This window comes from Squalius cephalus (assembly GCF_949319135.1).
Source record: "Squalius cephalus genome assembly, chromosome: 14".
NCBI lineage: Eukaryota > Metazoa > Chordata > Actinopteri > Cypriniformes > Leuciscidae > Squalius > Squalius cephalus.
Genome location: NC_137135.1, coordinates 27,805,336 through 27,821,004, shown reverse-complemented (window position 1 = coordinate 27,821,004; position 15,669 = coordinate 27,805,336). Strand labels below are relative to the sequence as shown.

The 15,669-nt window shown below is 35.9% G+C and overlaps 1 protein-coding gene across 2 annotated transcripts in view; it reads left to right on the top strand.

Annotated features, from left to right (window-relative positions):
• The window catches only part of fstl5 (follistatin-like 5), a 150,184-nt gene that overhangs the window by 19,218 nt on the left and 115,297 nt on the right, over window positions 1–15,669 (top strand). The window contains exon 1 of one of the 2 annotated variants that reach the window (XM_079892245.1): window positions 9,559–9,582. The exons of the other annotated variant lie outside the window; for it this stretch is intronic. The gene's annotated coding sequence lies outside the window, so the exon portion shown is untranslated. Of the gene's footprint in view, window positions 1–9,558; window positions 9,583–15,669 lie in introns of those variants that run through there. 2 annotated transcript variants of the gene reach the window in all.

Here is a 15,669-nt window from a genome sequence, read left to right as displayed (position 1 = left end):
GTACAACCAGCAGATGGTCCTGAGATTTTCTGTCATCATTTACTCACCCTTATGTTGTTCATAGCCTGATGGTCCTAAACATCACTGGACCCCCACTAACTTTTTCATTGTACGGACCAAAATAAATAAATAAATGTGTGGTGCTTTTCAAAATACCTTCTACAGTATCATACAGGTTTGGAACAACATGAGGACAAGCAAATGATGACAGAATTGCCATTTTTGGATGAAGTATCCATTCAAAATGTTTTTTTTTTTTTTTTTTGCAGTGCAGCTCTACTCAGTATTTTAAATGAGTAATCGCCCTTTAAAAATCATGGGTATGTTCCTACAGGACCAGATTGAAGCCGGCTTGGTAAAATTTTATTAATGGGATCTGCTTTCCTGGACAGTTAATGAGAGAGTGTCCAGGAAAGCAGATCCCATTAATAAAATTTTACCAAGCCGGCTTCAATCTGGTCCTGTAGGAACATACCCATGATTTTTAAATGGCGATGCAGGACAGTGTTTCAGTCATTAATGAGTGTTTGTTAGGGCAGGAGGGAGCAGGAGGACTTGTAGTCAGTGTGTGTGGAGGCAGGTGGCCTGCAGCTGGCCAACCGTTTCACATCACAGTCACTCCTGACCAGTGTTGGGGGAAATGCATTACAAGTAACTTGAGTTACGTAATCAGATTACTTTTTCAAGTAACTAGTAATGCATTACTTTTAAAATTTACAACAACATATCTCAGTTACTTTTTCAAATAAGTAACACAAGTTACTTTGTTTTCCCATTTATTGACTGACAGCTCTCTTGTCCCAATGCTGAGAAAAATCGTAAGTGCGGAGGCACTGAGTGTAAACATGATGGTTATTGTAGTTCTAGACTAAATGTCAGCATGCATTTACTCATCTCACTTGCACAAAAAAAGATTCAGTATTCCTAAAAATGAATAAAATCAGTTATATGCTAAATCAGACTATGCAAACCTCCAATAATTAAATGTTAAGTAAAACAAATATTTCTATGCATTTAATCTAACTTTATTGACCAATGTACTTGCTGCTGAAGCAAAAATGTATGTTTTTATTGGTGAAGTAAATGTTAAACTTTTTTCTCCTGCAATCCTGAAAGTGTTTTTAGAGCTGCGCCTTCGACTGTACACCCATGAATTGGCACTTCCTTCAGCCTGAGGCTTATTATTTCAATTTTGGCGTGAAAGGGTCTTTACATTTGCCCAAAAATAGCACTTTTTTGTTATATATAAAAAAAAACAAGCCCAGCCCAGGTGAGAAAAAGTAACGCAAAAGTAATGTAATGCATTACTTTTCTTAAAAAGTAACGCAATTAGTTACTTTTTAAGGTAGTAATGCAATATTGTAATGCATAAGTAACTTTCCCCAACACTGCTCCTGACAGAGGGAAAAACACACATTGCTCCTACATTTGCACACATAATTTTTAATTTATAAATGTCATATATAAATGTGTATATGTATATTTAATGCACCCTTCCTGTGTATGTGTATACGGTCACTGTGATTTTGCCAAGCAAGACATTAACATATTTTGTTGATCCTGGAACAACATTCCTGTCCGAAAATGTTGTCCTAACCCAATCCATAACCTTTACCCATAATTCATCCCTAAAATTAGAGGGAAATGATAGGTACATAACACTGATGTAGAAGCACTTAACTTAAATTGAAATCTCTGACTTTTGTTTGTAGACTTTGATCTGAGCAAAGTTTGCGACTTTTTTTTTTAAATTTTTAGATCTTTTCTGAGACTCTAAAGGCAAACTTTTAGATTAATGGGGTCTCTTTAAAGCTAAATTGCACATAGGCGTTATAGCTCTATATTCTAACACCTTGTCTCGTTTGTTCCTATTTTTATTTCTCCTATAGAAACCACTGAGACAAAGTTCATTCTTGCATGAAAAAAATAATTGAGAGGTGAAGTTTCCCTTCAGGAAAATTCACCGGTCTTTTAAATTTGTGGCCCACATGGTGTAATAGAAAGAGCTCATAGAAAGAGCTCACAATACCTGTTAACATCAGGATGCATATTTAATAAGCCATTGGTGTCTGAATAACCTGTTTTTCACATAGTGTCCTTTTTTCTATTTTTCTATACCCCTTGCTTTTATTTTTTTCTTTCATAATGAGTACTTGCATCAGTGTTAGGGCTTAGAATTGTTGCTAAAAAGAATTGATTCTTTGAGGCGTTGGGAATTGAGAGTTGACTCCAAATTCCTGACTACTACAAGAAGAGCCTTAACAGTTAGTAGAACGGATTAGATTGGGATTTGAGTAATCCCAGTGACTCAGATCTGTTGATTCTGTTCAAAAGACTCACTGATTCATTCAGTTACTCTTTCTGTAGGTTACATCATTACACCAGTCGGCAGGAAAAGGTGAGTGTATCTGAATATCGTGAGTGAATTGTTGATTTATTCACTCAAAAGTTTCATTCAAATACAACAGTAGATGAGAAATGCCAAGTGTTTTTGATTCAGTGATTCACAATGCTATCTTATTACCTCAAAACACCTAGAACATAGTGCATAATTTATCTAATAGATCTAATAGATTTTGACGTTTTCATCACATAACCAGCTCCATATGTATGGCTTTTCTGATGTTGTAAACTTGCTTGGTAGGTACAGCCTTGCACTTGCAATGTGGAACGCTCAGATGTAATAGGAATCAGGATGTGTTTGAAGTAGCAGAAGTCTGATTCACCTAAATGAGAGTTACAATGGTTTTAGATTTAGACTGTTTATAAATCATTTAGACTATTAGTTGTCTTTTTTTCTCAAGTTAGCTTTTGCTTTTGGTTAGGATTAGGGTAGGGTTTAGTGGGTACTTGAGTATTAGCCTTTTAGAATACAGTTCATTTCTGAACTGTTGTGATAAGTACAAAAACCAACATAAAATGTTTCCACAGTCACATTTAAGTGTTTCGAATTGACGTTTAAGTGTTTTGTTTTTATTTTGAACACACCATTTAGAGCCAGTCTCTGGATATTTTACTTTGAAACTGCTAAGCTGCAAGTAACCAACAGGCACATTTTTATGACGTTGGATAAACCCTCATCTGCAATGGAGAAAAAATTGAATCACTTAGTTACAGCACATCTTGTGGACTTGTCACCTGAAAAGTGCAGCAAAATGTACCCAGTGTCACATATTTGGGGTTCTGCAGAAATTTAAGCAGGATGTATTTCCAATTAGCCTTGGGAAGCTTCAGACTGAAAATGTTTAAATAAAAAAATATATGTGTGAATTATTAAAGAGATAGTTCACCTAAAAATGAAAATTCTGTCATCATTTAAGAAGAATACGGGTAAGCAAACAGTTGATGGGCCTCATAGACTTCCATATGGGAAAAAATACTATTGAAGTCAACATTCTTCAAAATATCTTATTATGGAACAACTTGAGGGTGAGTAAAGACAGAATTTTCATTTTTGGGTGAACTATCCCTTTAACATGGCATGTTGAATCAGATTTTATTTATTTTTTTAGCTTTTTATTATTTCTAATTTGTATCATTTCTAATATTGCACTGTTTACAAGATCTCACTTCACCTTCCTTACGAATCGAGGGACAGTAGTCTGAAATTGACTCTTGAAATCCATTGCATTCATTTGGAAATTGTAATTAAACAACCCTATTTGGTATTTGCCGAGCTACACACAACTGTCCTGTGATTTTACCATTTTAGCAATTGTTAAACTCTGATAGTTATGGATCTTCTTCTGATAGTCCTTTTGACAGCCATGTTGACACGACTGGCATCATTTGTTCCACAACAAAAGAGAATCCATAATGATGGTTTGATCGCTTTATCAACTGCAATCTAATAGATTATAGGAGGTCATTCTTTCAGATAGAAGGTCAGTCTGTCATCCATCTTTCACTTTCTGTCTTTCCTTTTTCCTCACATCCTAAAATTCTCTCACTCTTTTTCTTATTCTCTCTCCTTTGTGTGTCTGGCACACAGCTTTGACAGACAGGCTGAAAGGTGAAAGGCTCATCAGTGTTATCAGCAGGGGACAGAAAGACACAGGCAACTATACAACTGTCTGTGCAGCACTGTCTCTGCCTAATCATCCAGACCCATCACACATAAACACGAAGCCTTGTGCCTTGAGGGGGTCAAGATCATGTGGGTTTATTTTTATTATCCCAAATAAAAGGGTGCACATTACTACTAACAATCAGTCCTATGGTTTTTAGGCCAAGAAATTCATTCATAATCTGTTCCAGAGAGACGACTGTTGCATTTGTTCTAATATTACAATCTGCAGTATTCACTGCTTATGCTCCCAATTGGTTTCATAGGTGCGCTGAGATCAGCCAACCTAATTGTCATCATATTTATTTAAATGAGCTATACAGACAATGTATCCTCGAATACCCACTTAGAAGTTGCCTCGATTAAGCATAAGGTATTTATTTCTTTTTAAATTTAACAAATTGGGAGCCTCATTCTGCTATTCGGAAAGGGTTTTTTTTTTTTTTTTTCATGCATGTCCAATGAACCATAAACAATTATTGCCCATCCACCTGTGGAACAGTCCTTAAGACAACAGTTTTCATGTGGAAGACTATTCAAGTCACAGTTCCAATAACTTGGGCACTAAAGAGTCCTTTCTACTGACTGATGCTGTAGTCCTTGTGGGTATGTGTGCGTGTGTATGTATGCGCATGCGTGTTTGTTGTGTACTGCGTCAGCATAGTTACTGCCATTTTAGGTGGATGAGAACGCTAATATGATAGCTTTCTCCGGGTATTATAAACCTCCTTGGCACTACTACATAAACTTGATGAATGTGTGACCTAAAGGTGTTTATTACACAGCCACATATTATTGCCACATCAGGATTACACCTTCATAAACCTCAAGTAGTCAGGGTGAAATGAAAGTCAGCATTTAGCCTTAGTGAAGTTTCATTTAAGTGTTTGATTTCAAAGTTTTCAGTTTTATTATTTTTTCGTGGAGTCTCCAAAGAGTAGTATTAACAATGAGTAATTAACAATACTGAAAATAATTTTTTTAACTAATTATCTAATATCAGCTCAGTTGTACAGCTAAAGGTGAAAACCAGATGGTTTTAAATAGGATTTAAATAGGATGGTTTTAAATAGGATGGTTTATATTAGTTGTTTTTATAACATAATTATAACAGAATGATTTTTGTGCAAGATGTGGCATGATTTTGTACACAAAGTATTAATGAAATCGCATTAGAAGCCTCTATTATGCTCTCCATGCTGTGGTCCTACAGGTTGCCTGCCAAAGCAAAGCCTGCCAGTAACATGAAGGAAGTAATCGCAAAGAAATGGCTTTATTTTTAATTCCCCCTCTCCCCTGCTTTGTGTTAAAAAGATTAGTGTTGCGAATTACATTAAGAATACATTTGTTTTAGGAAAAAATATTCTTTTAGAAATGGATATTTGTGTGGATGAATAGTTAGAAGTCAGGAAGATTGGACAAGTGGACAAAGCAGGATCCAGAACATTTCATTGTCAAATGACATTTGTGCCGGGGACACATTTAACGACTAGCTGAAACATACTAAGACTGAACTGAACACACTTACAGACGATTTGAGCAGATTTTAAACATCGACTGTGAACACAACTGTCTCTTACTCAGCACATTTGGGCGTGATCAGTTGTATCAAATTACATTCATAATCGGCTTTACCAGCTTTAACCTAACAGTCATGAAGTGTGTCCCCGGCTTTAACTAGTAGCCTGCTACATTTTTCACAGGCCCTCAGAGTGAGATTCAAGTCATGACATGAGTAATTAAAAGAACTGGACCCAAGGACGCTGTGATTCATGTGAAAGATGTTTTGTTGTTTTGTAAAGAGCATATTACTCACCAACATCGATGTTTGATTACAAAATCTAATTTCCTTTTTCGCAAAGCCAACCAAAGGCATTGCACCGATGACATGTTCCAGCCGATATAGGTTATCAGTCAAACAGCAGCAATGTTTTTAAAAGCTTGAACACTAGCAGAGAAATCCGTAAAAGTCAGTATGTGTATTTTTGAAGATTTTAGTATCTTTACTTATCGCTGTTTTCAGCTTCCCATATAAGCAGTATGGTTCATGAAGTTTGCTTTATATTTTAGTAGTTAGGGACTTAGTGAAAAGAAATGTTTTGAGGTACATTTTGAACATGGGCAGGGATGGGGCAGAACGGACGTGGAGGGGTAGATTGTTCCAGAGTGTGGGAGCATTCCTGTAACATACTGCATGAAACTTGACAAAGAAGCTCAACCTGTCGTCCGTCCAGCACGAAGAATTCCTGCAGCAATGCAACACAAGGTAAAAGCAGAGTTGGAAAGAATGGTCGCTATCGGTGTTAAAGGAACACTTAAAGGCGTTAAGACTTAAAGGAACTTTGTAGGGAACTTTTCATTAAGGAATATCTGTCACAATTAAAGAAGGAGGATGTAGAACATAGTGCTCTGTAGCTTTAAATCTAAACAGACTAAGTTGTTAAAGCTTGCTTCTACGCATGCACGAGTATGTGTTACTGTGATGAAGTTATATGCTTGCATTTTAACAACCAATCGGATACAACTGTGAAAACTTCTCCAGAACTGACATTCATGGAAAATACCCTTGTTCTTAGAATACAATTCAAATTTCCATATAGTGTATATCTGACCTTTGCTTTATTTAATGCGGGTCTGGTTTTATTGTGTTCACTTATTTGAAACATATATCCTCTGCTATAGGGAAAACAATTATTTGTGCAATTTAACTTCTGACTAAATGTATAGTTGCTGAAATGTGGCCTTTGTGGCAACTAGCCCCAGTCACCTACGTTTACTGTACTTCATACAGTATATAATATGAGCTGTAGCCCAATTGGTTGTCTGTTTCAGTCTCCTGTTGCTCAGAGATAACAGTGGGCTCTGGAAAGAGATAACCATGTCAGAAGTGAAGGCCTCAAATAAGCCTCTGCCTCCAAAAAGACTCTTCACCAAAGATATTCCCTTTACTTCGAACTCTGTAAATACCTCCTAGTGGTCTCTCTCTCTCTCTCTCTCTCCCTTTGGCTTTCTCTCACTCTCTCAAGACAGCAGGCTCATATATCTTTTATTTTCTCACAATGTGTTTCAAGGCAGAAAGTGGGCAGAGAAAAGAGAGATGACTGAGTAAGCAGTACTCATCTCAAAGTGCCACACCTGTTGGATTTCCTCAGCTCTTTGTTTTATTTTTGCTAAAGTGAAAAGCTCAAATATACACAAATTATATAAAAATTATATTAAGTATTTAAATTGTGTAAGCTTGATGTGAGAATGCACATTCCATTTAGTAACAATAAATAATGCTTTTTAAAGCATATATGGCCTTTTTCATTAGTAAAGATAAAGGCATTTATACATAGATGGAATAATAACCGAAAACTTTCAGGTTGTCATTATTTAATACCGAAAACCTCATGTGATAGTTATAGAATGTGGTCCATCTACATTTCTTGAAATAAAGTGTGAAGGAATTTTCACTGTTAAAAAGTATAATTGTAAGAGGAAGCAGCAAATGTTTTACACCATCGAGAGAAGCTTATAAGAAAAGCAGTGCATATGCAAAAGGGTAAAGTGGGGTTTGATTGAGTTTGGCACAACACCAGGCGTGTGTGTGCGTGGCGTGTGTGTGTGTGTGTGTGTGTGTGTGTGTGCGTGTGTGTGTGTGTGTGTGTGTGTGTGTGAGAGAGAGAGAGAGAGTTTGCATTCATGTGGCAACAGAGCAGATGGCTGACTAGTTTCCATGTCTCAATGCACAGAAGTGCTGATGAATATGTTTCACAAGTACCACTGTATGGAATTTACTGAATATGCTTCAGTGAATTGAGTCTTAGACTGAGTGTATTACATTTTCATTGTAATGCATACAAGTATTTTGTTGCTGATTATATCTGTCTGATTTATTATATTGATATATGAGTAAGACTCTCTCAACATTTTTATTATATAAAAAAAAAAACGAATTAATTAATGTATTTATTTTTCATTCCAACCGCTCTAACTAGGGATTTATTTATTTTAGTGATGTCAATGTCAACGCATTAAAGGGGTCATATAATGTCATTTTTGTACAAGCTAATATGATTCTTTAGGGTCTAAATTAAAAGTTTGTAATATACTTTAATTAAAAATTCTCATTAGTATTGTAAGAAAACACTAATTTTACCTGGTCAAAAACAGCTGTTTTCAGCACGCCGTTTAAGTGCATGTGTCTTTAAATGACAATGAGCTTTGCTCACCCCGCCCCTCTGTTCTGTGCGTACACCGTTTGTAACACAATAACAAAATAACCATAACGCGTTGTTCATTATAAAAATGGGATTATGAATTATATTGAGAACGTCATACATAGAAAACATGCCGTAATGTAAACAGCCGCATTCATAGTGAAGCGTGCAGCAAGCGATTTGCAAAGATTAATATAAATATTCATATAAAGGTTAATAAAACGTTACACTCACTTCTGTACTGTATGGCCACAGGTAAATATGACATTTATTATGGGTTTATGTGGGGATTGTTTTAGGTTTACTTAAATTAAAAGTAGTTATATTTTTGAAGCCTAATAAATGTAAAACATTTTTTTATAGCTTTCAATTACAAAATAATTGGGGGGGGATCATTCTCATCGAGACATCAGTAGCTGTATTAGTATCAGTGATACTGGCCTTCATTCATAAAAAGATGCCATTAAACAGGTATTTAAAATATACTGTATGTTGTTTCTACAGTAATTTAGAGATTAACTGTGAAAATATTAGGTTTCATTATAAAATATATAAAAAAACGTATAAAAACGTTTGAAAAAAGAAAAAAATGTTTGATTAATCTAGTTAATGTAGTAACACTAATTGATTCATTTATTAAAAGGAGGTCAATTAAAAGGGGTAGACTTTGCTTTGTGGTTTTAGAGGGATGGCTGGAGGCAAAGAATGCCTCTTTTCAAAACTGTGTTTTGTCTGTGTTTTAAACATTAGTTTTTGTTTCTGCTTTGTAGTTCTATGTGTAGACCTGTGTTGTAAGTCAAGTCTGATTTAAGGTCAAAATGGATGGTGGTTTGCCCCTGTAACCCAGTCCTCACGCTAATGGTCCATTATAACCATGGGCAAGAGGTGACTGATGTAAGGGCTTTTTGTTTGTTCTGTAGCCACAAAGGTTTGAGTTTCACTTCATCATAAGGCTGGGAGATTGAAGGACACAGAGATGACCCACAGAATTTCTTTTCTGTCAGCATTAATTTGCTGTTGCACATGTTAAAGTCCCATATTGTACACCTTTCTGAAGTTTTATTTTAGGTTTTGATGTCCTTAAGAATATATATTTGCAGTATAAGTACCAAAAAACATCTCAATATATTTTTACAGCTCCTTTCTCAGGAGCTCTGCAAGAACAGGTCGATTTTGGCCTGCCTAATTAATATTCATGAGCCTCTTTTCTGATTGGCCTGTTGTTTTCTGAGTGACGCACGGCCAAGCCAACCACAAGTGACTGGGGTCATGTATGCTGTAGCCTGCTGTGTTTTGGTGATGATCACAAGTAAGGTAAATAAAACACCTGTAATGATGGTGATAAATGATTTGTTATTAAAGCATAAACATTCACAAACCACTGTTAATTTAACATAAAAGCATAGGCTACCACGTGCATGGTATGACAGAAATAGCGCAAAGTGCGCTCCCTTAAAGGAGAAGTTCACTTTTAAAATGAAAATTCTGTCATCATATACTCACCCTCATGTTGTTTCAAACCTGTATGAATTTCTTTCTTCTGCTGAACAGAAAAGAAGATATTTAGAAGATTATCAGTAACCAGACATTTTTTGGGTCCCATTGACTTCCATAGTATATTTTTTTCCTACTATGGAAGTCAATGGGACCCAAAAACTGTCTGGTTACTGATAATCTTCTAAATATCTTCTTTTCTGTTCAGCAGAAGAAAGAAATTCTTACAGGTTTGAAACAACATGAGGGTGAGTATATGATGACAGAATTTTCATTTTAAAAGTGAACTTCTCCTTTAATAATTCCTAAAAAGCTGATATCTCAGTTCATCGCGATCTCACAAAGCTCCGTTATTATCAGTGAAGCTGACTGCTCGATAAATCTTTCATAATGTCTACATTTCATTTGTTATAATCAGAGGATCTGCCAGCATGCAGAATTCAGCAATAAACAAAAACTCAGTTTTGAGCGGTGAGTGGATTCTATCTTAAATGCATCTCATTGGCCATTACGTTCAAGAATTCAACAGGCTGTGATTGGCTACATTGCTCAACGCTGCAAACATGTTATAAATAGAAACTCGTTCTGGCCTGTAAATCGTTTTTATTTAGTTTTAGTTATTCTTGATGCTTTTGTGCAACATATGAATAACAATTGATTTGTTTTTGGGTGTTTTATTTTTACATATTTCTATTTTGCGGGAGTCCCGCGGATAGTTTTATTCTTCCGCAACTCGCACACACACGAGTACCTTATGCCCACACTCGCCCATCAAATTTAGTCCCGCGCCACACTCTGTTGCGTTGGGTCTCGCGGGAGTGCAGGTGTCTACATCCATCAACTGAACAGCATTTTCTCGACATGTTTCCATGTTGTTGTTGCTCAGCAACGATGTTGTCTGGGCGTTGGGCAAAAGGAGTGAGGGACGTTGGGCAGTGCTTGGGGTGGTGACTGAGTAGTTCTGACATCACATTTTTACGGAAGTCACAACGGCTCGTGAAAAGGCACAACTACTTTATTCAGGCTGTGTGCATTTATCTGTGGATTGACTGTTTTGAAACTTATATGATAGTTGCATAGCCCCTAGACCTCTGTTATCATGAAAAAAGCCAGGAAATTTCATTTTTGACAATATGGGACCTTTAACTTTTGTCAGTATCAAACTGCTCATTAGCTCACACTCTTTACTTCCACTGCTGTAGGTGCTTGGTTACAATCAAAGGTGATAAGTAGCACATTTAACACCATATGTCCTGTTGTATTTCTTGCTTGCTTTATTCATTTCTTTTTCTTTTTCTTTTTTTTTAAATAAAAAGCATGCTGTACCAGTAATTCTCAACCTGAGATGTTTTTTTTTATCAATACTATTTTAATCTATTATTTATAATACTTCTGATATTTATTTAACAATAATCTTTAATATTAGGATGGTTTAAATATTACAATAACCATTTTTATTATTTTTTTTTGTAATTAATGATTTTACTAAAGTTAGCCTACTTTTAAAGATTAATCTATTTAATCTATTAAATCTATTTATTTAAGCTTAGACACAATACAGATTAGTTAAAACATTGCAGACTGCATTTTTCAAACTGCTGTTTTTATCAATTTTTATCATTTTTTTAATTTATCTATTGATTTATTTTGATTATTTGATTATAATTTTTTTAATAAAATGAACAATCAATTTAAATAATATCCAGTATAATAATAGTGGGTACCCACTGCATGATTTTTAAAGTCATTTCACAACAAAACACAGTGAGAAATACAGGATAATGATGTAAGATCAAGTGAAAGACTGGATTATTCTTGTGAAAATTATGCACATAAGAAGCTTATGATTCAAGTTGTCTGTGCACCATTTTTTTTGCGAAAAAGAATAGGAATATGAAGAAGATAATGGGTGCTTGCACTACAGAAGACATGCTTGCTGATGTTTTACTGTTGGATTCCTCCTCTTGAACTTTCCTTTGACCTGTATCTTGGGCTTTCATTGGCTGTAGGTTGCCGCTGATTCCAGTCAAAACACATTTCACACTGCCTGACTTTGGCTGCATCCGAAAACTTATAGGCAGCTGACATGTTGCCTCACTGCCATATCAGGCAATGATTTTATAGGCAGCGTTTGCACACCTGACAATTTTCTACTTTTGAGGCAGCGTAATGGTTTAATGATCTACAGCAAAATAAAGTGATCTTTGGTGATTACTAAGCACAGTTTATTGCTAGAAATTTTATCAGAAGTGAAAAAAACATTAATTTACACACAAACTGACCATCAGCTGCAACTTTAAGACACCATCTTTATTTTTTAGCTCAACTGTCACAGAATGGAAAGCATGGGATTGTGGGATATCAAATGCAGCGAATGATGCATGCTTCCTGCAAAATTCCATCAGATGAAGGTATTTTAGGAGACAGGAAGTGAAGCTAACTTTGGATTCGGACGTGCCTTGATGCCTTCCTACCTTGGAATGCATCCTCCGAAGGCAACATTATTACGTTTTCGGTCATTGACTGGTCCAGATAGTTAGCATGCTAAATATTTCATGGGCATCAGCGACACGTCTGCGCTTCTCTCAGATTGCATCTTTGTTCATTCACACTACACAATTGTCACTCACGTGAACAAGCACCGATTTGTCTCAGATTTCGGTCATTTGTCTGTGATTTCCGCAAAACTGACGGCAATGAAAAATCGGACTAAAATCATGCAGTGTGTACCTAACATAAGAGTTCATTTACACACCAAAGAGAGAAACCTATTTCTGGATTGGTGTAGATGAAGAGGTAGTTGAACCCTATAGGTACATATAACCAAAAGGACTGAGAAACACTGTTAAATACCACAAAAACTCTTAAGGCAAGTTGTTTGTTTAACAGTCAATTGCAAAAGTGTTTATTTTTCAGTCATGCTGGTGTAATATTTTTGGAAGGGCAAAAATAGCCATGTAACTAGCCATTAAATCTACATGAAACAGACTGTCTGATTTCTGACTACACTGATGATCTCAGCATGCTCTCCTCAAGTGCTCCTGCGATTGCCATGTGAGAGTCAACGGTTCATCTCCACCTGTTCTACAATTAATGGCTCGCAGCGGTTGGACATTTCATTTCATGCGCGTCACTTGCTCATTACACAACAAGTTAGCAATTCATACACGTTGGCTGAATTAGACTTCAGTGTAAATTAAACTCAGCACATGCAGCATTATTAGATGGACATTATTATCAGCAGTTAGAGATGTCTACAGAAAGCAGAACCTATTGAACATGCTCTGAATTTTGCAGCACTTGGGACTCATGGGTAGAATGAGTAAACTGCCGAGGGCCGTGGAGATGTAACTATCTTATGGGTGTTAATGGCTGAAACTTGGCTTTACTGTGATCTGTGAATGTTGAAACTCTTGCAGTAGAGCCTGAGAGCGTTGTAGATCTCTCTCTCTCTCTCTCTCTCTCTCTCTCTCTCTCTCTCTCTCTCTCTCTCTCTCTCTCTCTCTCTCTCTCTCTCTCTCTCTCTCTCTCTCTCTCTCTCTCTCTCTCTCTCTCTCTCTCTCTCTCTCTCTCTCTCTCACACACACAATATACAGTATCTGACTTATAGGAGGGGGTCCCATGCAAAGACATCATCATATTCCGAGGTCGGTGGCATCAGAAAGATTGAAAGCCCCTGGTCTGGCGTAGAAGCTGAGGAGTAGTAGAGCCTTCATTTTTATTAATATATTTTTTAAACTGCATGGGTTTTGCATACACAGGGCAGTGAATTAAAAAAATATATGATGATGTTGTTGGAGAGATTGTATTTTCAGTGTCCAGGGAAAAAAAAGGGAAAAGTTTGTAGACCATGTATTAAATAAATGATCTGTGGAGCAAGTGGATGGAAATAAGTATGGCATTTAACTTTAAAAAAAATTGGAAATTTGACAAAAAAGGGAGGGAAATTAAGTACAGCCTGATCTCGTTAGGTATTTGTGCCTTTTTTGTACTTTTTTGTAACCCATTTGTAACTTGTTTTGTACATTGTAGATTTGGATATGAACTAAAGCACAATGTCAAAACAAACCTATAAAATTGAGTTAACAATTTGCGCTCACTTTTATTCGGTATATGTCATTTCATGTGTTGAGTAAAGGTATAATGTCACAGGTTTCCAACTCTTCCAGTAGTTATGGCATGAACGCAGCATAAGCTTGTTGTTTTGGTTCAGGAGGAACTGTAAAAGGGGGCTGCTGTTTCGGTTGTGGTGCTCGGTGACTGACGTCTGTCTAAATCTGCATAGCATGAAACGCGTTAATGACGTGATGTGTGCACGAGCAGGGTGTGCGGAGGTATGGAAATTCATACATTGACGGGCTGTTAGGACATCGTATCACTGCATTCGTCATGTTCACTGCATTCGAATGCAATGATTGGACGAACATTTTATGGTATACCACAGATGAGATATATACATTTGAACCACTTAACATGGTGATTGTTATCAGGATGTGAAGAGATTTTCAACCTGCATAACCAAAAATGTTTCTGGAAAAAATCACCTGCCCTGCCTTTAAGTAAACTTCAGTTTTACATATTTAAGTAGATTGGACACAATTAAATTAAATAGAAACCAAATTTTGCTTTAAATTGAATCAAGTAATGTAACAAGCAGTTTTACAGTGAATATAAACATTAACAGCATCTAAAACTTAAAAGTATTTTTGACTGCATAGATCTTGTGAATCTTTATGAAATATTTGCAGTATATTTATATTACAAATGTTTTGGTATGGTTCAGTTTTACTTACATGTTACTGCCTGTCAGTATTGTTGCATCTCAGTGCTTGCCAAATGCATAAATATAAATAAAATAGAATCTGCTAAACGCTGTGCATCATCAACCTATCATCGGAGAGATTGTTGCATACTTAGATATGTTCTCCCTGTTCCTTTTTGTCTGATTTGAACCCACAGTACTCCTCCGGGTCTAATTACCTATCCTATCTCCTAGGTTACACCTGAATAATTGCTGCTGTTGACTGAAATTCTGTCTCTTGATAATTATTTTGCTTTGGGAACTTGCTGATCCTGAAGGGTTTAGGGTAGAGGTGACATCATGTCACCTGTTGTTAAACCTGTTATGTTTCTCAGGTTGGGTGAGAGGGCAAAGTGAAAACCTGGAAAGTCACAGGCTGATGTAATTAAAAGCATCGCTTCATGGATATGCACTGCTCAGAACAAAACAAGGTTTAAAATGTAATTAAACACCTGGATATTTATAGATCAGAGGTAATTGAAGTTTCTAAACAAAGAAAATGGTTGTAATGAAGCAGTTAAATTGAACCAACATGGCATTTTTTTTCAGTAAATATAACATATTTTGTATCAGTCATCATAATAAGGGTCAAAATATATTATGGGTTTAAAATATTTTGACTCACAAAGGTATCATTTTTGTCTATAATAATACATTTTATTGAATCATGGGTTACACTTTATTGTGATAGTCCATTTTAGACAGTCTATTAACCAACTACAAGTAACTTGGCAACTAAATGTCAAATAACTCTCATTAATTTGCAACTACATGTCGAACTAACTATATTAGGTTAGGTTTTGTACTTGCAAAGTTACTTACACTCAGAATGGTTATTGGGGACCATCAAAATAAAGTGTTAGCAGATATTAAGCAGACAGTCTACTAATACTCTAATGACTGATAGTTGGCATGTAGTTGCAAAGTTACTTATAGTTAATAGAATGTCCAAAGTGGACTATCAAGTTAAAGTGGTACCGAATCATGTGATTTTGGTTTATGACTGTCAGTTTTATATTTTGATTACACACACACACAAAAAAAAAGAATACAAAAATGTAATGTTTGTTAAAGGATCAACATATATGATATAGTAATTATTTGTC